This window comes from Salmo trutta, chromosome 28, assembly GCF_901001165.1.
Source record: "Salmo trutta chromosome 28, fSalTru1.1, whole genome shotgun sequence".
Taxonomy (NCBI): Eukaryota; Metazoa; Chordata; class Actinopteri; order Salmoniformes; family Salmonidae; genus Salmo; species Salmo trutta.
Genome location: NC_042984.1, coordinates 30,712,083 through 30,735,243, shown reverse-complemented (window position 1 = coordinate 30,735,243; position 23,161 = coordinate 30,712,083). Strand labels below are relative to the sequence as shown.

Here is a 23,161-nt window from a genome sequence, read left to right as displayed (position 1 = left end):
ACAATAAAATAACAATTACGAGGCTATATACAGGGAGTACCGAGTCAGTGTGCAGGGGTACAGGTTAGTTGAGGTAATTTGTACATGTAGGTGGGGGTGAAGTGACTATGCATAGATAATAAACAGCGAGTAGCAGCAGTGTAAAAAACAAATGGCGGGGTGTCAATGTAAATAATCCAGTGGCCATTTGATTAATTGTTCAGCAGTCTTATGGCTTGGGGGTAGAAGCTGTTAAGGAGCCTTTTGGTCCTAGAGTTGGCGCTCTGGTACCACTTGCCGTGCGGTATCAGAGAAAACAGTCTATGGCTTGGAGTCTTGGGGCTTTCCTCTGACACCGCCTAGTATATCTGTCCTGGATGGCAGGAAGCTTGGCCCCAGTGATGTACTGGGCCATAAGCACTACCCTTCTGTCGTGCCTTACGGTCAGATGTCGAGCAGTTACCATACCAGGTGGTGATGCAACCGGTCAAGATGCTCTCGATGGTGCAGCTGTAGAACTTTTTGAGGATTTGGGGACCCATGCCAAATCTTTGCAGTCTCCTGAGGGGGAAAAGGTGTTGTTGTGCCCTCTTCACAACTGTCTTGGTGTGTTTGGACCATGATAGTTTGTTGGTGATGTGGACACCAAGGAACTTGAAACTCTCGACCCACTCCGCTGCAGCCCCCTTGATGTTAATGGAGGCTTGTTCGGCCCGCCTTTTCCTGTAGTCCGAGAATATCATTGTTGGGGATCAGGCCTACCACTGTTGTGTCGTCAGCAAACTTAATGATGGTGTTGGAGTCGTTTGGCCACGCAGTTGTGGGTGAACACAGAGTACAGGAGGGGACTAAGCAAACATCCCTGAGGGGCCACAGTGTTGAGGATCAGTTTAGCAGTCGTTTATGCAGGATTATACACTAAGTATACAAAACATTAAGAACACCTGCTCTTTCCATGACATAGACTGACCAGGTGAATCCAGGTGAAAGCTATGATCCCTTATTGATGCCACATGTTAAATTCACTTCAATCAGTATAGATGAAGGGGAGGAGACAGGTTAAAGAAGGATTTTTAAGCCTTGAGACAATTGAGACAAGGGTAAATGGTCAAGACAAAAAATGTAAGTGCCTTTGAACATGGTATGGTAGTAGATGCCAGGTGTAATGGTTTGTGTCAAGAACTGCAGGGTTTTTCAAGCTCAACAGTTTCCCATGTGTATCAAGAATGGTCCACCACCCAAAGCCAGATTCATCCAACTTGACACAACTGTGGGAGGCATAGACAACACTAATGCAAAGGGTAAAATAATATAGAACACCACACATTTTATATGAATACTTATCTGTTATCGCCGAAGTCTGAGACTGCCATTATTAGCACCCCATAATGAGAAGAGAGGGGTGAGTTTTGAAACTAAATTGGATTGATAAGTTAAGGTAATGAAAGCCTGATGAAGGTCTGACGACCGAAAGCTCAGCCTAAATATGTTGAAAATTGTCCATTGATCCTGAGTGTACAGAGATTCCATTTAATTTCAAGTAAATACTCAAGGCATAGACACCAGTAATACAAAGTTAGAGTAAAATAATATACCATTTTATTTGTCAAGTTCTTTGCCGACAAGTTACAATATGTGCAAGTGAGGAAGATGACAAACCCTTGTGAAAAGCCTCTAATCATCTAAATCATAAATTCTTAATTATAAAAAGTCAACAAGTATCATACAATTTGGTATACAGTCAGATCCATAATTATTGGCACCCTTGATAAAGATGAGCAAAAAAAGTCTGTGTATAATACTAATACTGAGATAAGTATTATACATTCCTGTCACAGTTGACTTGGACTGGTGTAAGGCGGAATCAGATGCAGGAGACAGGTGCTGGAGTTGAGTGTCCCTTTTAATAATTTGACACACAAAAAACAAAACCCCGAGGCACAGGGCGCTACAGACAGACTGCCTGGGAAAAACGCATTCCCGATATGGCGAACAAACTATAAATATTAGCGGCACAAAAAGGCACGGGGCGCAGCCCGGTAAATTCTCTCCTCCTTAAACTGTCAGATAACAAACCCGTAATAAAAACACGGACCACCGTCCTGAGTGGACAATCAACAATCCCGCACAAAATCCCAACTGAAAACACACCTTAAATAAATCCCCACTAATGACAACACAAAACAGGTGCGGAACAGACAGACAAAACTAAACGACAGAAACAACGATCGATGGCAGCTAATAGGCCGGCGACGACGACCGCCGAGCGCCGCCCGACCGAGGAGGGGCGCCACTTTTGTTGGATCCTGTGACAGTACCCCTCCCCTGACCCGGAGGGCGGAGGCGCCGGCCGATCCGGTCGGCGACGGTGGAAGTCCAGCAGCATAGAGGGATCCAGAACGTCCGCCGCCGGAACCCAGCACCTCTCCTCCGGACCGTACCCCTCCCAGCCCACGAGGTACTGCAGGCCCCCTACCCGACGTCGGGAGTCCAGGATGGCTCGGACTGTGTACGCCGGGCTCCCCCCGATGTCCAGGGGGGGCGGGGGGGCCTCCAGCACCTCACTGTCCTGCAGCGGACCAGCTACCACCGGCCTGAGGAGAGACACATGAAACGAGGGGTTAATACGGTAATACGAAGGAAGTTGTAACCTGTAACACACCTCGTTTATCCTCCTCAGGACTTTAAACGGCCCCACAAACCGCGGACCCAGCTTCCGGCAGGGCAGGCGGAGAGGCAGGTTCCGGGTCGAGAGCCAGACTCTATCCCCCGGGTTAAACACGGGGGCGTCACTGCGGTGGCGGTCAGCGCTCTCCTTGTGCCGTTCGCTCGCCCTCCTTAAACATTCCTGGACCGCGTTCCAGGTCTCCTGAGAGCGCTTGACCCATGCCTCCACCGCAGGAGCCTCCGTCTGGCTCTGTTGCCATGGCACCAGGACCGGCTGATACCCCAGCACCACCTGGAAGGGTGACAGATTAGTGGAGGAGTGGCGCTGAGAGTTCTGGGCCATCTCGGCCCATGGCACGAACTGCGCCCACTCCCCTGGCCGGTCCTGGCAATACGACCGCAGGAACCTGCCCACATCCTGGTTTATGCGCTCTACCTGCCCATCGGGTGGAACCCCGAGGTCAGGCGGATCGAGATCCCCAGCCTCTCCATAAACGATTTCCACACCCTGGACGTAAACTGGGGACCCCGATCAGATACGATGTCCTCGGGCACCCCATAGTGCCGGAAGACGTGAGTGAACAGGGCCTCCGCGGTTTGCAGGGCCGTAGGAAGACCGGGCAAAGGGAGCAGACGGCAGGACTTAGAGAACCTGTCCACAACGACCAGGATCGCCGTGTTCCCCTGAGACGGCGGGAGATCCGTAAGGAAATCCACCGAGAGGTGAGTCCAGGGCCGCTGTGGAACAGGGAGGGGCTGTAATTTCCCTCGAGGTAGGTGCCTAGGAGCCTTACACTGAGCGCATACTGAACAGGACGAGACATAACGCCGGACATCCTCAGCCAAGGTGGGCCACCAGTACCTCCCCTTCAGGCCCCGCACTGTCCGTTCCACCCCAGGATGACCCGAGGAGGGTAGAGTATGGGACCATCGGATCAGGCGATCGCGAACATCAAGCGGAACGTATTTCAGGCCCACGGGACACTGCGGCGGAGTAGGTTCTGACCGACCCGCCCGCTCGATGTCCGCATCCACCTCCCATACCACCGGTGCCACCAGACAGGAGGCGGGAAGTATGGGAGTAGGATCGATGGTCCGCTCCTCGGTGTCGTAGAGACGTGACAGTGCGTCAGCCTTCCGGTTCCGGGAACCTGGAATGTACGAGAGAGTGAAGTTAAACCTCGTAAAAAACATGGCCCACCTCGCCTGACGGGGATTAAGCCTCCTCGCTGCCCGAATATACTCCAGGTTACGGTGGTCGGTCCAGATGAGAAAAGGGTGACGTGCCCCTCAAGCCAATGTCTCCACACCGTCAAAGCCCTGACCACGGCTAACAGCTCCCGGTCCCCCACATCATAATTGCGCTCCGCCGGGCTCAGCTTCTTAGAAAAGAACGTGCATGGGCGGAGCTTCGGAGGAACGCCCGAGCGCTGCGATAGCACAGCTCCTACCCCAGCCTCGGACGCGTCCACCTCCACTATGAATGGCAAAGAGGGGTCCGGATGCGCCAGGACAGGTGCATTGGTAAACAGAACCTTCAGACGATGGAAGGCTCTGTCCGCCTCTGCTGACCATCGTAGCCGCACCGGCCCCCCCTTCATCAGTGAGGTAATGGGAGCTGCCACCTGGCCAAAACCCCGGATAAACCTCCGATAATAATTAGCGAACCCCAAGAACCGCTGCACCTCCTTCACAGTAGCCTGGGTTGGCCAATTACGCACAGCCGTCACGCGGTCACACTCCACCTCCACCCCCGAGGTGGAAATGCGATATCCTAGAAATGAGACGGCTCTTTTGAAGAACTCACATTTCTCAGCCTTGACGTATAGGTTATGCTCCAGCAGCCGCCCAAGCACTTTACGCACCAGGGACACATGCTCGGCGCGTGTGGCGGAGCAGATCAGGATGTCATCGATGTACACCACCACACCCTGCCCGAGCATGTCCCTAAGGACCTCGTCCACAAAGGATTGGAAGACGGCGGGAGCATTCTTTAACCCATACGGCATGACGAGGTACTCATAATGGCCAGATGTGGTACTAAATGCGGTTTTCCACTCGTCTCCATCTCGGATACGCACCAAGTTATACGCACTCCTGAGATCCAATTTCGTGAAGAAGCGCGCCCCGTGAAATGACTCCACTGCCGTAGCAATGAGAGGTAGCGGGTAACTGAAACCCACTGTGATAGCATTTAGACCTCTATAGTCAATGCACGGGCGCAGACCTCCCTCCTTCTTCTTCACGAAAAAGAAGCTCGAGGAGACGGGGGATTTAGAGGGCCGAATGTATCCCTGTCTCAAGGACTCAGTGACGTATGTATCCATAGCCACTGTCTCCTCCTGAGACAAAGGATACACGTGACTCCTAGGAAGAACCGCGTCAGCCTGGAGGTTTATCGCACAATCCCCTCGTCGATGGGGTGGTAATAGAGTCGCCTTCGTCTTACTGAAAGCGATAGCCAAATCGGCATACTCTGAGGGAATGTGCACGGTGGAGACTTGGTCTGGACTCTCCACCGTAGTCGCACCGATGGAAACTCCTATGCACCTACCTGAGCACTCCCCCGACCACCCCGTTAGAGCCCTCTGCCCCCACGAAATCTGGGGGTTGTGTGTGGCTAGCCAGGGGATTCCCAGTACCACTGGGAACGCTGGGGAGTCAATGATGAACAGGCTGATACGCTCCACATGACCCCCCCACGTCTGCATAACCAGTGGCACTGTGATCTCCCCTACTTGGCCTGACCCTAGCGGTCGACTATCTAGGGCGTGCACGGGGAAGGGGTGGTCCAGCTGAACCAGGGGAATCCCTAACCTCTTCGCTAACCCATGGTCCATAAAACTCCCAGCTGCACCTGAATCGACTAGCGCCTTATACTGGAAGTGAGGGGAAAAATTAGGAAAACAAACGGAGGTGTACAAGTGATCGACAGGGGGCTCTGGGTGTGGCTGGTGCGGACTCACCTGGGGGGCCGAAGCAGTGCTCTGCCTGCCCTCCGAACTCCCGGAGGGACCTCTCCAGCACCGGTCCACAGTGTGTCCTCTGTGTCCACATCGGGTGCAAGAGAGACCCCTCCCTCCGGTCCTCCTCGGTGCAGCCCCCCCTATCTCCATGGGCTGTGGAGCGGGAGGACTGGTAGGCGGAACGAACAGGCCCCGACTGGAACGTCCCCGGGCAGCCAGCAGGTTGTCCAATCTAATGGACAAATCCACCAGTTGGTCCAGAGTGGAGGTGTTGTCCCTACATGCCAGCTCCCGGCGGACGTCCTCGCGAAGGCTGCACCTATAGTGGTCTATCAGGGCCCGCTCGTTCCACCCCGATCCAGCGGCGAGAGTCCGGAATTCCAATGCGAAATCCTGAGCGGTCCTCGTCTCCTGTCTCAAATGGAATAGTAGCTCACCCGCCGCCCTGCCCTCCGGGGGATGATCGAAAACCGCCCGGAAGCGGCGGGTGAACTCCGGGTAGTCACCCCGGGCCGAGTCTGGACCATCCCAGACCGCATTGGCCCATTCCAGGGCTCGACCCGTGAGACACGAGACGAGGACGCTCACCCTCTCTTCGTCGGAGGGAGGGGGGCGGACGGTCGCCAGGTACAGTTCCAGTTGGAGCAAGAACCCCTTGCACCCAGCGTCCGTCCCATCGAACTCCCTGGGCGGTGAAATCCGGATCCCGCCGGCACCCGCTTCAGTGGGTGTGGGTAGGGGCGCAGGGTGAGGGACCGGAGCTGGTCTGGCTGGGGAGGCACCTCTCTCCCAGCTTTCCAACCGGGCCAACACCTGATCCATGGCCGAGCCTAGGCGGTGGAGGAGGCCGGCATGTTGGGAGACCTGCTCAGCCATGGATGGCGCTTCTGCTCCTGCTGACTCCATTGGAGGTGCGGGATTCTGTCACAGTTGACTTGGACTGGTGTAAGGCGGAATCAGATGCAGGAGACAGGTGCTGGAGTTGAGTGTCCCTTTTAATAATTTGACACACAAAAAGCAAAACCCCGAGGCACAGGGCGCTACAGACAGACTGCCTGGGAAAAACGCATTCCCGATATGGCGAACAAACTATAAATATTAGCGGCACAAAAAGGCACGGGGCGCAGCCCGGTAAATTCTCTCCTCCTTAAACTGTCAGATAACAAACCCGTAATAAAAACACGGACCACCGTCCTGAGTGGACAATCAACAATCCCGCACAAAATCCCAACTGAAAACACACCTTAAATAAATCCCCACTAATGACAACACAAAACAGGTGCAGAACAGACAGACAAAACTAAACGACAGAAACAACGATCGATGGCAGCTAATAGGCCGGCGACGACGACCGCCGAGCGCCGCCCGACCGAGGAGGGGCGCCACTTTCGTTGGATCCTGTGACAATTCCAAAGAAAAGGGGAATTGTATATGATTTTAGACTAATACAATTGCTCATGGAAAGTGATTTTGGAAGAATGAGGAAACAGCCTTCTACTTATTTTCGATGTGTAACTTATTAAATAGATCAACCAGTTTGCACTTTGCCCTGCTGTAGATCCCCCCACATTGTCTATGAATACTTACAGTGTCTGTTATCAGCAAAGACACAGAGACAGAAATGTTATAGCAGTAAGAAAGGAGGCTACATGTGCAACATCATATTCTAGTAGTTAATCATTCTAAACATAGACTTTAGTCAGAGGTTGTGTTACACAGCAAACATTCAGAATAATTTGCCCTGGCCCTAAGATATGTCATGTTTATCTTCAGTGTGTCCCCAACATTATTTTAATGACAATGAGGGAGACTAGGCACATCAATTCCACCCGTATAATTTACTTTGCAGGATTATACGCATGCTTGTGAACTCCTCAACCATAGCAGTAACCGAACAGAGAACAACCCCTTATCTGACCACAAAAACAGACCTCTGAGACTGGGATGCACCTGGTCTGCCTCTGACACACACAGTACAGCCACCTATAACATCCGTGAGAACATCACTTCGTAAGGAAGATGATGCTGCAGACTGCAACCACGTCCTCAACCTGCCAACCCAAACAGGACATGGTTGAATGACACCCAGACAGAGTTGCAGATTACTTCACCCTCACAACACAACAGTATCTGATGACAGACATGGACTATATACTGTAGCTCTACAACCCCTACACATTTAATTGGGTAAATATTTTCACGTGAATTGTGCAGGAAACACATACAGTACGTTGGTAGCGTAAAATACAAGCTGCTCCAAAATCCTTCTCATCTAGCCTAGCCCACTTCTGTAACCTACACTTTCTCCCATTTAATATATTTATCTTAAACTATATTGAAATGAATGACATCTCGAAGCAGTTTAGACTAATCGTTTCACCAAATATCGTAAGAAAGGTCACGAATTGGAGCCACGTCTCATACTCAAAATCGATACCTGTCATCCGCTAGATCCTGCATCACACCAACTGCGCCAGAAACAATAGTGCCATAGGGGGATCTATACGTGCTTTATTTCAAAGGGATATTCCTTACGTCACAACTTACTGGAATACGTTTGTCAATAATATCTGTTGGGAAAAAGTCTGGTTATTACCATAGAAATACTTGCTTGTTAACAAGGTGAAAGAGGTCTCTTTCAGAATGATCCATAAGTATTACCCTGCAAACTCATTACCTGAAGAAACTCACAAAAAAGACATAACTGTACTTTTTGTGTTGAGCATCCAGAAACAGTTTTGCATTTATTTTGACATAGTCTACGTGTAAATACATTCTGGAAAGATATTCATAGTTTTATAATTGTTCATATTTTTTGATGACTTGTTTTTTATGGGAGAATGTGCTGCTCGGTTCCTTAATTTTACCTCGTAAATTTAACTTTGCTAATGGAAAAATGTCATATTCATAAATGTAAATTCAATAATAAAAACCACTCTTCTGTGTTTTCTATAAGGAATTCGAGCAGTACATTAAGACAATTCTACATTATTCTAATAAGAAAGCTGTTAAAGCAATCAATATGTGTGTTTCTTTTAAGGTCTTTGTATAATCTGTAATTTGTTGTACCTCCTAGCATATGTTGTCATTGTCTGTTTATATACGTCTTATATGTATACTGGTTTTTCTGCAATTTTTTTTCTTTTAATAATAATAAAAATATAGCGCCATAGGGGGTGGAATATCATTGGACACCATCAGCCTCTTTGAATTCGCCTGCATGCCATTTTGCATACCTACACAACTATACTATACTACAACTATAACGCATGTGGCTTGATGTGAGAATGTACCATGTGGTTATTGTTTTACTAAAAACCCAAGTCAATAGGCTATATACCAACTTAACTGTCATAGATCCACAAGTAGCCTAAAACTATATGGTACAGCTCAAAGAATATATATATATATACTGTATATATGTATATATGAGAAAAGCACATTTTTTGTCCATTAAAATAACATCAAATTGATCAGAAGTACAGTGTAGTTCAGTGTAGTTCATGTTGTAAATGACTATTGTAGCTGGAAACGGCAGATCTTTTATGGAATATCTACATAGGCGTACAGAGGCCCATTATCAGCAGCCATCACTACATCACTCCTGTGAATCTCAACGTCAACAGTGAAGAGGCTACTCCGGGATGCTGCCCTTTTAGGCAGAGTTCCTCTGTCCAGTGTCTGTGTTCTTTTTCCCATCTTAATATTTTATTTTTATTGCCAGTCTGAGATATGGCTTTTTCTTTGCAACTCTGCCGAGAAGGCCAGCATCCCAAAGTCGCCTCTTCACTGTTGACGTTGAGACTGGTGATTTGCGGCTACTATTTAAGGAAGCTGCCAGTTGAGGAGTTGTGAGGCGTCTGTTTCTCAAACTAGACACTCTAATGTACTTGTACTCTTGCTCCTCTTTCTATTCTGGTTAGAGACAGTTTGCGCTGTTCTGTGAAGGGAGTAGTTCAGAGCATTGTCCGAGATCTTCAGTTTCTTGGCAATTTCTCGCAAGGAATTGCCCTTAATTTCTCAGAACAAGAATAGACTGACGAGTTTCAGAAGAAAGTTCTTTGTTTCTGGCCATTTTGAGCCTGTAATAGAACCCACAAATGCTGATGTAGGCCAGTTTTATTGTTTCTTTAATCAGAACAACAGTCTTTAGCTGTGCTAACATAATTGCAAAATGGTTTGCTAATGATCAATTAACTAACACAACGTGCCATTGGAAGACAGGAGTGATGGTTGCTGATAATGGGCCTCTGTACACCTATGTATATATTTCATAAAAAATCTGCCATTTCCAGCTACAATAGTCACTTACATTTACATTTACATTTACATTTAAGTCATTTAGCAGACGCTCTTATCCAGAGCGACTTACAAATTGGTGCATTCACCTTAAGATATCCAGTGGAACAACCACTTTACAATAGTGCATCTAAATCTTTCGGGGGGGGGGGGGTAGAAGGATTACTTTATCCTATCCCAGGTATTCCTTAAAGAGGTGGTGTTTCAGGTGTCTCCGGAAGGTGGTGATTGACTCCGCTGTCCTGGCGTCGTGAGGGAGCTTGTTCCACCATTGGGGTGCCAGAGCAGCGAACAGTTTTGACTGGGCTGAGCGGGAGCTGTGCTTCTTCAGAGGTAGGGAGGCGACCATTACAACATTAACAATGTCTACATTGTATTTTTGATCAATTTGATGTTATTTTACTAAAAACCCTAAAAACCCAAGTCAATAGAAGTTACGGCGGAATTCGAAATGATCGGGGATCTGTTTGTTAACTTGGCTTTCGAAGACCTTAGAAAGGCAGGGTAGGATAGATATAGGTCTGTAGCAGTTTGGGTCTAGTGTGTCTCCCCCTTTGAAGAGGGGGATGACCGCGGCAGCATTCCAATCTTTGGGGATCTCAGACAATACAAAAGAGAGGTTGAACAGGCTAGTAATAGGGGTTGCAACAATTTCGGCAGATCATTTTAGAAAGAGAGGGTCCAGATTGTCTAGCCCCGCTGATTTGTAGGGGTCCAAATTTTGCAGCTCTTTCAGAACACCAGCTATCTGGATTTGGGTGAAGGAGAAATGGGGGAGGCTTGGGCGAGTTGCTGTGGGGGGTGCAGGGCTGTTGACCGGGGTAGGGGTAGCCAGGTGGAAAGCATGGCCAGCCGTAGAAAAATGCTGATTGAAATTCTCAATTATCGTGGATTTATCGGTTGTGACACTGTTTCCTAGCCTCAGTGCAGTGGGAGTGCTGGCTGTTTGGTTGGTGGTGATGTCAGGTCCAGGGGCTGCCACCGATGGAACCGGGGGTGCCTCAGCCGGCTCATCAGGCTTCCACTCCCTAGTTGGCTCGAGAGGTTTCCTTGCCCTGGTTGGCTCAGCAGGCGCCCATCCCACGTCAGGCCTCAGCCGGATCGTCAGGTTTTACGCCTCAGCCAGCCGTAAGGCATCTACGCCTCATCTACGCCTCAGCCGGCTCATCAGGCTCCCACGTCCCAGCGGGATCATCAGGCTGTCATTCCTCAACCGGATCATCAGGCTCCCACGCCTCAGCCGGCTTCGCCAGGCTCCTTAGCCTCTGCCGGTTTGTCGGGCTTCTACACCCCAGCCGGCTGGTCCAGCACCCATGCCTCGGCCGGCCCGTCAGGCTCGTCCAGGTGGGACCTGGGTTGCGCCACTCGAGGCTGGGGTACTGTCACGCCTGTTCCCGCTCTCCCTCCCTGGTGCTCGAGGGCGCCAGGCTGCCCAGCATTACGCACTCCTGCCACCATCATTACGCACACCTGCTTCCCTCGTCACGCGCATCCGCGTTTCATTGCACTCACTTGGACTCAATCACTTGTGTTATTTCCTCCCCTATATCTGTCTGTTCCCCAGCTCTGTCCCCCACTTCAACATTAATTGTAGTATTTTGTTTTGTTAGCCGGTTCTGAAGCTCTTTCTGTCCTGTTCCTTGTCTGTGCAATTTTAAATGTTCACTCTTCGTACCTGCTTCTCTACTCCCGTGTCGGTTCTTACAAATAATATTCTACCCATGAGGCCACGAGGTAATTTGACTGCAGGAAAGGGCTACTGATTATATAATTGATTAAGTGTCTCTTTCCTTGTAGAATGTTGACAGCTGTATAGAACACATTGTATTGCTAAGATGCTCAAACTTAATAGATACACTCACCGACACAGGATAAACTTTAACCCTCATATTGGCCTTGACAAAACCGGTAAGTTGCCACTCACTATAGCTGCACTTCGCCACATGCTCATCCTTGAAAAATGCAAAAAGGTCTGAAATAGACCTCAAAGTTGACATACTGTACAAACAATTATGTAGGCTAAGTAATACAAAATAATTGTTTTACCTACTGCTCTCCTAACTAGCTAGCTAAAGTGTAGTCAATGGCTAGACAGAGAAAGGAGACGGAATTCATTCAATTAATTTCAATACAGCACAAGGTCTCTGATCGTGCTGATGAACGGTAGCTGACAGTGACGGCTAGAGATGATTTGCAGGAGATTCCTTCAGGAATTTTTTGTCTTGCTGAGGTCTTCCCTGTTGCTAATTAGCATTTCAAATTTTGGGGAGTAAATTGAGGCTTACATATTGGTAAAACTAACCTTGTCTGAGAGAGAATTACACGGTTATCAAAACGTTGCGCCAAGGTAAGCCTACACCAAACACATACTTAAGTGTTTTTAAAATTCCCCATGTAAAAAATGTATGGTGGAAAGACGATTGGAACCATTTCTGTGTTTGACAGCTAGGTTTTATGGGTATTATGACCTGTCTAATGTGGCAGACAATAAACTGTATGGTTTCCTGAGTCGTAGTGGGAGGACAACACAACATAAAAGCGTTTCCACCGCAATTTCTCGCGAAATTAATTTTACAGAAACAAAACGATCCCACCATGAAGAGCAAACAAATTGTCTCTCTGTATTTATAAGATTGTACTGACATATCCTGTTTCCATCAGCTGGGTTGTAACTTTTTTCATGCATCAAATCTGTAACGGCTGTCTAAGGAAGAAGTGGACCAAAATGCGGCAGAATTAGGGTTCGTCATATTTAATTCACGAACACTATGCATTTACAAAAAAACAACAAAACTGACAGCCAACACAGTCCTGTCAGGTACAAGCACACTGACATGAACAATTACCCACAACCCCACAAGGCAAAGTAGGCAACTTAAGTGTGACTCCCAATCAACCACAACCCTCTACAGCTGTGCTTGATTGGAAATCACACGGCCAAAATCAATGAAACAATAAAAAACACACTCCCTTCTGCCACGTCCTGACCCAACTACCCCCTCTACTGGTCAGGATGTGACAGTACCCCCCCCTCAAGGTGCAGACGCCGGGATGCACCTAAAAAAGGAAAACAAGAAAATCCCCAACAAAATTTAACATCTAAACAATAAGGGAGGGAAGGGAGGGTGGCTGCCGTCACCGACGGCACTGTGCTACACCCTCCCTCCCCAACCCACCTATCCTGGAGGTGGCTCAGGTGCAGGACGTGGACCTCGCTCCACCTTCGGCGTCGCCCACTTTGTTGGCGCCGATAGTTGCGCCGGGCAGACTGGCCACTGGGGCTGACCCTGGCAGACGGACCACTCTGGCTGGGTCGGAAGACATGCGGGCCACTCTGGCTGGGTCGGAAGACATGCGGGCCACTCGGGCTGGGCCGGAAGGCATGCGGGCCACTCGGGCTGGGCCGGAAGGCAGGAGGGCCACTCGGGCTGGGCCGGAAGGCAGGAGGGCCACTCGGGCTGGGCCGGAAGGCAGGAGGGCCACTCGGGCTGGGCCGGAAGGCAGGAGGGCCACTCGGGCTGGGCCGGAAGGCAGGAGGGCCACTCGGGCTGGGCCGGAAGGCAGGAGGGCCACTCGGGCTGGGCCGGAAGGCAGGAGGGCCACTCGGGCTGGGCCGGAGGGCAGGAGGGCCACTCGGGCTGGACCGGAGGGCAGGAGGACCACTCTGGCAGATCCTGACAGGCCGGGCACCCTGGCAGATCAGGGCAGGCGGGCACCTCTGGCAGAACAGGGCAGTCTGGCCACTCTGGCAGAACAGGGCAGTCTGGCCACTCTGGCAGAACAGGGAAGTCTGGCCACTCTGGCAGAACAGGGAAGTCTGGCCACTCTGGCAGAACAGGGCAGTCTGGCCACTCCGGCAGAACAGGGCAGTCTGGCCACTCCGGCAGTACAGGGCAGTCTGGCCACTCCGGCAGTACAGGGCAGTCTGGCCACTCCGGCAGTACAGGGCAGTCTGGCCACTCCGGCAGTACAGGGCAGTCTGGCCACTCCGGCAGTACAGGGCAGTCTGGCCACTCCGGCAGTTCAGGGCAGTCTGGCCACTCCGGCAGCTCTGGGCAGTCTGGCAGCTCTGGGCAGTCTGGCAGCTCTGGGCAGTCTGGCAGCTCCGGCAGCTCCGGCTCAGGATTCACCAGGCTGGGGAGACATAACGGAGGCCTGGCTCTGGGCGCAGGCCCTGGACTCACCAGTCTGGGAAGACCCGCTGGAGGCCTGGTTTGAGGAGGTGGCACAGGAGAGACCAGGGTGGAGAGACCCACTGGAGGACTGGACCGTGGAGGAGGCACGGGCTTGACCAGGATAGGAAGACATGCAGGAGGCTTGGTTCTGGGCGTAGGCACAGGACGTGCAGGGCTGGGAAGACATGCAGGAGACCTGTTTCTGGGCGCAGGCACAGTCTTTACCAGACAACCAGCACGCACCTCAGGACGAGTATGGAGAGCTGCCTCAGGTGACATTATTCCCACGACACGCTCATTAGGGCGAATGCCGTACTTTATGCACCACACTAACAGCTCTCTCATCTTTCTCTCTCCTAATTTCCCCATTAACCCCGTCACAGTCTCTGCCTCATATCCCTCGCTCACCTCCAATGTCATCCCGACTGGCTCTGGTTCCGACCTCAGTTCCACCGACTGTCCCGTGTGCCCCCCCAAAAAAAATTCTTGGGGCTGCCTCTCGCGCTCTCTCTCCTCGTAATAGCGCCTCTCCGCTCTTGCCGCTTCAATCTCCCACTGCGGGAGGCGATAATCCCCAGCCTGAGTCCATGGTCCCTCTCCGTCCAGGATCTGTTCCCAAGTCCATTGGTCCATCACGCTGTAGTCCTGCTGCTCCTTCCTCTTCCGCCGCTTGGTCCTGGTTTGGTGGGTAATTCTGTAACGGCTGTCTAAGGAAGAAGTGGACCAAAATGCGGCGGAATTAGGGTTTGTCATATTTAATTCACGAACACTATGCATTTACAAAAAAACAACAAAACTGACAGCCAACACAGTCCTGTCAGGTACAAGCACACTGACATGAACAATTACCCACAAGGCAAAGTAGGCAACTTAAGTGTGACTCCCAATCAACCACAACCCTCTACAGCTGTGCTTGATTGGAAGTCACACGGCCAAAATCAATGAAACAATAAAAAACACACTCCCTTCTGCCACGTCCTGACCCAACTACCCCCTCTACTGGTCAGGACGTGACAAAATCAGGTAATTCATCCATATGAAATGGTTGGATGGAAACCTGGTTAAAGAGAAGAATAAAACGAATGTATCTAAGTACACGGTGAGTTATCCTTTATTCTCGTTACAAAGTACTATTGGGTTACATTTGCACCACAGCCCTTACGAAAAAAGATGGCATTCAGAGTGCAGTATAACTGCAGTACACTGCAGTATAACTGCTGTCAATAGAAATGCCACACACACAAACTGAGTGTGTGGATGGTGGAAGAACATCACAGGGTCATATTTAAATGCGTCCAAAATAACACCGTTTCTTTTAACTGCAGTAATTTTGCAGTGTAACTGCAGTTATGTTGCAGTAAAACAGCAATTTAACTGCAGTACCCCGCAGATATTCTGCAATTACTGCGTCCAAAATACCACAGTTGACTGCAGTTACTGCACTTTGACTGCAGTTTCAAAACGGCAATATTTTTTGTAAGAGACAGAACGCACTGCCTCTGCAACGCAATGCTGCAAGGCAAATGCAGGGTTCTATTGGAAATTCATGTAGGCTACATCTTGTGTACCAAAACGCAATAACACTGTCTATCTAATCGAAATTTCACCGTCTGTCTAATCGAGGCGTAGAGACGCTGCCGCCAACTGGGAGGACCAACAAAAAAGGAAGGACGTCGTTACGTATCAATGTAGACATTTGAATCATTATTTCATCCACCCAATGGAATGGTCATCCGCCCAATGGCATGGTCGAGACAAGGGGTAGCAACCTAAAAGGACACTAACATGTAAGTATTTTACATTTTGTATCCGACACATCAGTCATTCCAGTTCCGTTTAGGGATACTCTCAGGACTTCTGTATCCCGATGGCCAGCATCAGCATGTTCGTGGTCTATGGCTGTCATTACTGTAAAGCCAAAGAACGTGGATGCCGTTACCCAGTGGCGCACATGTTTCACGCCAAGTCATTAATACAAGCTCTGCATAGCTCTGCATAGCCTAAACTGATTAAAGCATTGTTGTTCCTCAGTCACATCGGGCTTAATGATGGTTGATAGATAAACAAAAGCGTCGTACAGCATCAACAACATCTGGTTGTATCTAGCCTGTTTAATCCCTTACATTGCGTAGGAAGCATTACAAAGGCATTCTGTATAGGCTGTAAATTAGTTAGTTCATACAATACAGTCACCATACTGACTGATGGGCTGATAACCGACTGTTTGATTATTATTATTATTGACCATTATTTTACAATTAGGTGGATTTAACTGGCTACCTGTCCATTGGTATATGCCTTAGCACATATTCTATTTACAGGAGTATGAGAGGATTCACTCGAATACTTTTTTGGTTATTAGCGCATGAATTTGCTGCCGGATTTGCCCATCATGACAAGAGGAAGTGTTGAGGCGTGACACCGAGGAAAACAATGGAAGAAAACGAAATGGATATTATATAGGGCGAAACTAAACTTGTTGGCATAATTTCGCCGGGTATTATTATTCCGCTATAACAGTGCCACAGCAGCGAATTGTTTTTGGTCTAACTGTTGTAGCCTGAATAGCCTACATATCTGATCAATTAGCGGTCGACATGCAGGGAGGGTGTTTATATATAAGACACCTACGTCTTTTCTGCATAGGCCTACTGGGTTTCTGATCATGCTCCCATCCTTTGTCTATGCAGTCGCGCAACAAAGCCTTGCAGCGCACAACACAGGTTCATGCATGTTATTGTATTCACCCAGGTTATTATTAAAAAGGGTCAAACAGTAACACCTGCGTCTCTATGGTCAAACAGTGACACCTGCGTCTCCATGGTCAAACAGTAACACCTGCGTCTCCATGGTCAAACAGTAACACCTGCGTCTCTATGGTCAAACAGTAACACCTGCGTCTCCATGGTCAAACAGTAACACCTGCGTCTCTATGGTCAAACAGTAACACCTGCGTCTCTATGGTCAAACAGTGACACCTGCGTCTCCATGGTCAAACAGTAACACCTGCGTCTCCATGGTCAAACAGTAACACCTGCGTCTCTATGGTCAAACAGTAACACCTGCGTCTCCATGGTCAAACAGTAACACCTGCGTCTCCATGGTCAAACAGTAACACCTGCGTCTCTATGGTCAAACAGTAACACCTGCGTCTCTATGGTCAAACAGTGACACCTGCGTCTCCATGGTCAAACAGTAACACCTGCGTCTCTATGGTCAAACAGTGACACCTGCGTCTCTATGGTCAAACAGTGACACCTGCGTCTCTATGGTCAAACAGTAACACCTGCGTCTCTATGGTCAAACAGTAACACCTGCGTCTCTATGGTCAAACAGTAACACCTGCGTCTCTATGGTCAAACAGTAACACCTGCGTCTCTATGGTCAAACAGTAACACCTGCGTCTCTATGGTCAAACAGTGACACCTGCGTCTCTATGGTCAAACAGTGACACCTGCGTCTCTATGGTCAAACAGTAACACCTGCGTCTCTATGGTCAAACAGTGACACCTGCGTCTCTATGGTCAAACAGTAACACCTGCGTCTCCATGGTCAAACAGTGACACCTGCGTCTCTATGGTCAAACAGTAACACCTGCGTCTCTATGGTCAAACAGTAACACCTGCGTCTCTATGGTCAAACAGTAACACCTGCGTCTCTATGGTCAAACAGTGACACCTGCGTCTCTATGGTCAAACAGTAACACCTGCGTCTCTATGGTCAAACAGTGACACCTGCGTCTCTATGGTCAAACAGTAACACCTGCGTCTCTATGGTCAAACAGTGACACCTGCGTCTCCATGGTCAAACAGTAACACCTGCGTCTCTATGGTCAAACAGTAACACCTGCGTCTCTATGGTCAAACAGTAACACCTGCGTCTCTATGGTCAAACAGTAACACCTGCGTCTCTATGGTCAAACAGTGACACCTGCGTCTCTATGGTCAAACAGTAACACCTGCGTCTCTATGGTCAAACAGTAACCTGCGTCTCTCGAGTTGCTTCCTCGTACTTAGGCTAAATCAACATGGCAAAATGTCTTCCATGCAGTCTCCAAACGCTACTGTGTGCGAGTGGCGTGCCTGCATTGTGCACCTGCTCTTTTACAAAAGCACGTGAAATAGGCCCCAATGAATGCATACCAACCTACTAAAAGATGAACCTCATGTTTACTCATTATGTGCATCCTATGGTCTGTAACCTTTGGTAACCAGCATTTGCATATAAGCCTATAGCATACTGAATAAAACAGAAATGTCGACAACAAAAAAGAAGAAAAAAGAAATGTCCCCTATATCTTGTATGCCTGGGGATATATTGTCATTACACTATAACAGTCTCTGTGAGAATTTGATTTCAAATCTGAACCACTGCCAGACCAGACTTGACACATGACAGTTTTACACACTAAAACCCTTCTCTGTTTCCCTATGCTGTAACATTTTCATATTTTAAGAGTGATTCTCAGTAACACTCGATCCCTTGTCCCTTATACATAATTGACAGGGGTCTCCCATGTGAGCTTGTCCATTGTTAAGTGCCCATTGACTCTGGTGTGCATCCCCCCTCCCCCATCCCACAGGAGACCACTACTCACTTTAAAAACCACATGAAAAATTAGTCCTGTTGACCGAGTGACAGCAGTGGTTGCAGAGGGCAACGTGTTGAAGTTCTTAAACCAATCGCGGTTCCCAGACCCCCATACCCTCCCCGACCAATCCTACTGTATGCCACTATGTGGATGGAGAGAGTATCCTCTATGTGTCATGGTGTGGTTGCAATAAATTATATAGATGTTAATCATAATATGTTTTGATCCAAGGACCATACATTTTAGGGTCATAAAGAATAAGGTAGTGTAAAACTAAGTGTGTGTGTGTGTGTGTGTGTGTGTGCATGTGGGTGTGTGCGTATGCTATTATTGAATGTGTGTGTGTGTGTGTGTGTGTGTGCTGGTGAGGAGTTCAAAGGAAAGAATAAGACCTATATACTTCATATCCCCATGTTTCTTGTTATACTGTGTATGCATGACCATGCCTGCCATAATCCCATGCAATAGCAATGAGAACCGTATACGGTCTGGACTCTGGTTAGGCATCCCCAGCCTGGTTCTGGTTAGCAAGGTTCAGCCTCCTCCCTCTCCCTGCCACCTGCTCCCCATTTGAGCCTGGCAAACGGATATTGCCTGAGTGAGCTCCATTTGGCACAATAAGGAGAGGTAGCCACCAAAACAAACCACTTATCAGTGGTATGCTATCCAATAGTGTGTGTGCCTGTGTGTGTGTGCCTGTGTGTGTGTGTGTGTGTGTGTGTGTGTGTGTGTGTGTGTGTGTGTGTGTGTGTGTGTGTGTGTGTGTGTGTGTGTGTGTGTGTGTGTGTGTGTGTGTGTGTGTGTGTGTGTGTGTGGGAGAGAGAGAGAGGTAGGTCAAGTTAGTATGTGATGTAACGTACATCAAATCTAAAAGAAAACATGACTGAGTGAACTTTATAAGAATAGAAATACTCTGTACTCAGTTATTCTGTAAATATAGTTTACCAAACTATTAGTTACTTCACACCAGAAGAACTTAAGCTACGCTAAAGCTACCCCTAAGAAAAATATAGTTTACTCAACTGAAGTTAATTCACAAAAGAAGTTCACTACATCTAAACTATTTCGTGATATATTATCATATCTACATCTTAAATATCATAGACTACAAAGTGTAAGAACAGATCACTCTGGAGTCAGGTGTTAACAGAATGTGTAATTTATTAAATGCAAGTGAGAATTAGACATGTCTGATGTTGAAAGAGAAAGGAAATTCTTGCCTACTTCAACTATGTTTTCTTCTTGCAAAAAAAGTAGTGTGTAGTTCCAGTAGTTAGCTAAATCCGATCCATGGTAAAAAAGTAACTGAAAACACTACCGAGATTTAAATTTAGTTAAACTACCACCAAGCTATTGCAAAATGTAGTTAAATTACTAATTGAACTACAGTTGAAGTCAGAGGTTTACATACACTTAGGTTGGAGTAATTAAAACTTGTTTTTCAACCACTCCACAAATTTCTTGTTAACAAACTATAGTTTTGGCAAGTCGTTTAGGACATCTACTTTGTGCATGACACCAGTAATTTTTCTAATAATTGTTTATAGACAGATTATTTCACTTATAATTCACTGTATCACAATTCCAGTGGGTCAGAAGTTTACATACACTAAGTTGACTGTGCCTTTAAACAGCTTGGAAAATTCCAGAAAATGATGTCATGGCTTTAGAAGCTTCTGATAGGCTAATTGACATAATTTGAGTCAATTGGAGGTGTACCTGTGGATGTATTTCAAGGCCTACCTTCAAACTCAGTGCCTCTTTGCTTGACATCATAGGAAATTCTAAAGAAATCAGTGAAGACCTCAGAAAAAAAATTGTAGACCTCCAAAAGTCTGGTTCATCCTTGGGAGCAATTTCCAAACGCCTGAAGGTACCACGTTCATCTGTACAAACAATAGTACGCAAGTATAAACACCTTGGGACCACACGTTCTGTCTCCTAGAGATGAACGTACTTTGGTGCGAAAAGTGCAAATCAATCTCAGAACAACAGCAAAGGACCTTGTGAAGATGCTGGAGGAAACAGGTACAAAAGTATCTATATCCACAGTAAAACAAGTCCTATATCGACATAACCTGAAAGGCCGATCAGCAAGGAAGAAGCCACTGCTTTCATACTATGGTTTGCAACTGCACAAGGGGACAAAGATCGTACTTTTTGGAGAAATGTCCTCTGGTCTGATGAAACAAAAATAGAACTGTTTGGCCATAATGACCATCATTATGTTTGGAGGAAAAAGGGGGACGCTTGCAAGCTGAAGAACACCATCCCAACCGTGAAGCACGGGGGTGGCAGCATCATGTTGTGGTGGTGATTTGCTGCAGGAGGGACTGATGCATTTCACAAAATAGATGGCATCATGAGGTGGGGAAATTATGTGGATATATTGAAGCAAAATCTCATGACATCAGTCAGGAAGTTAAAGCTTCGTCGCAAATGGGTCTTCCAAATGAACAATGACCCCAAGCATACTTCCAAAGTTGTGGCAAAATGGTTTAAGGACAACAAAGTCAAGGTATTGGAGTGGCCATCAAAGCCCTGACCTCAAGCCTATAGAAAATGTGTGGGCAGAACTGAAAAAGCGTGTGCGAGCAAGGAGGCCTACAAACCTGACTCAGTTACAGCAGCTCTGTCAGAAGGAATGGTCCAAAATTCACCCAACTTATTGGGGGTAGCTTGTGGAAGGCTACCCAAAACGTTTGACCCAAGTTAAACAATTTAAAGGCATTGCTTCCAAATACTAACTGACCCACTGGGAATGTGAAGAAAATAAATTAAAGCTGAAATAAATCATTATCTCTAATATTGTTGTTCTGATATTTTACATTCTTAAAATAAAGTGGTGATCCTAACTGTCCTAAAACAGGACATTTTTACTAGGATTAAATGTCAGGAATTGTGAAAAACGGAGTTGAAATGTATTTGGCTAAGGTGTACGTAAACTTCCGACTTCAACTGTACATGTAGTTCACTACTCCCTAACACTGGATAATGGCTAGTTTGGTTGTCAGACAAGAATTTGCTCATTATATGTTATTTTTAAACGTACTGTATCCCCTTTTAAAGCTTTACTGTTATCTGCAATGCTTTGTCAAATACTATAGTGAAGATACAAGCTATTGCAATGCCTAGTGTACTGTAGAGAGATACCACTCTTCCCTGTCTTTATTACTTTAAATAGCTTGACATTGAAAGACAACTGTCAAACCGACTCACATGTTAGATACATTTTACAGTACTGAGCTGATGTGAGACTTGTTAGCACTATAATAAATCAAATCAAATGTTATTTGTCACATGGATTGTACACCACAGGTGTAGACTAACACTGAAATGCTTACCTACTGGTCCGTTTCCAACAATGCAGAGATAAATACAGCCTAATACCGAAGCATGCCTGTTCGATGTAATATATTCCCAAATAAATGTATTCTCAAATATTTCATTGTATGTGTTATGCTGTGTGTAATGAATTGACATGATTGATTGTTGCTGACACTGATGTTCAGATGAAGGGAATTAAACAGTGTACACTGCGCACCACCGTGGCACTCAACTCAGGGCGATGTTAACAAATTAGCAAAAACATCCTTCTCAATAACACTTGTGTCTGTAGGCACCGCACACTACAACAAAAGCTAGCTAAACCGTGGGAAAGCTAGGCTACTGCATGCACTCTCAGGAGTGACGTGTCGAGGCCCTCACTGTTTCCCACTGCCCTCCACTCTCCATGTCGTTGAACTGGCTGACCTATATCCTGTTCTGAGTGTTCCGTAGCTTCACTGTGAGGTCTGGTTCATTTAGCGCTGTGTTTATTTTTTCAGTCTTTCTTTTCATCTCTGTAGTTGAGGCAAGCTCAACCTCGGCAGGCAGTGAGCATCAGGGTCAGCAGACACGGGTAATTAATTAGCATCATCGACATGGTGGCCTCTCCTCACCCCTCAGAAAGCTCATTTAAGGGTAAGTCTGGCTTGGAGATGTCTGATTGGCTGACTGGAGGTCATTTCTTCCAGTTGGTTTCACCTGCGATCCGACACATCAACAGGAGATAGCGAGCCTGCCTGGAAAAGTAGGGCAGGAGGTTAATTTGTGTGTGTGTGTGTGTGTGTGTGTCGGTATGCGTCTTATTTTTGGATGAAATTGGACCTTTACACAGTGATCTGTACAGTAAATGGACATAATTTTCCTCCACTCAACAAACTCATACCTATCCCCATCAAAATCACCCCACCCCTATAGGCCTGAGGCAGCACATTACATCACTCAAACTACACACAGTCAGAGGGATAGGGACCAATCCTCCTTTAAAGCCTCCCAGTATACAGCATTTCTGGCTTTGATTGGCTTTGATTTAATTCATCACATATGTATGCACCCAACTCACAAATGTAGATTTGCATATGCATATGATAAACTATATAACATCTGAGGAAGGATGCATTGGTGTGTCCCCATTTATGACTCTCAGCCGCCAAAGACAA

At 47.6% G+C, this 23,161-nt stretch overlaps 1 protein-coding gene across 1 annotated transcript in view; it reads left to right on the top strand.

Moving 5' to 3' along the window:
• Positions 1–15,702: 15,702 nt before the first annotated feature.
• The window catches only part of LOC115166003 (solute carrier organic anion transporter family member 4A1), a 43,648-nt gene continuing 36,189 nt past the window's right edge, over positions 15,703–23,161 (top strand). The window contains exon 1 of the mRNA XM_029719599.1: positions 15,703–15,873. The gene's annotated coding sequence lies outside the window, so the exon portion shown is untranslated. The remainder of the gene's footprint in view (positions 15,874–23,161) is intronic.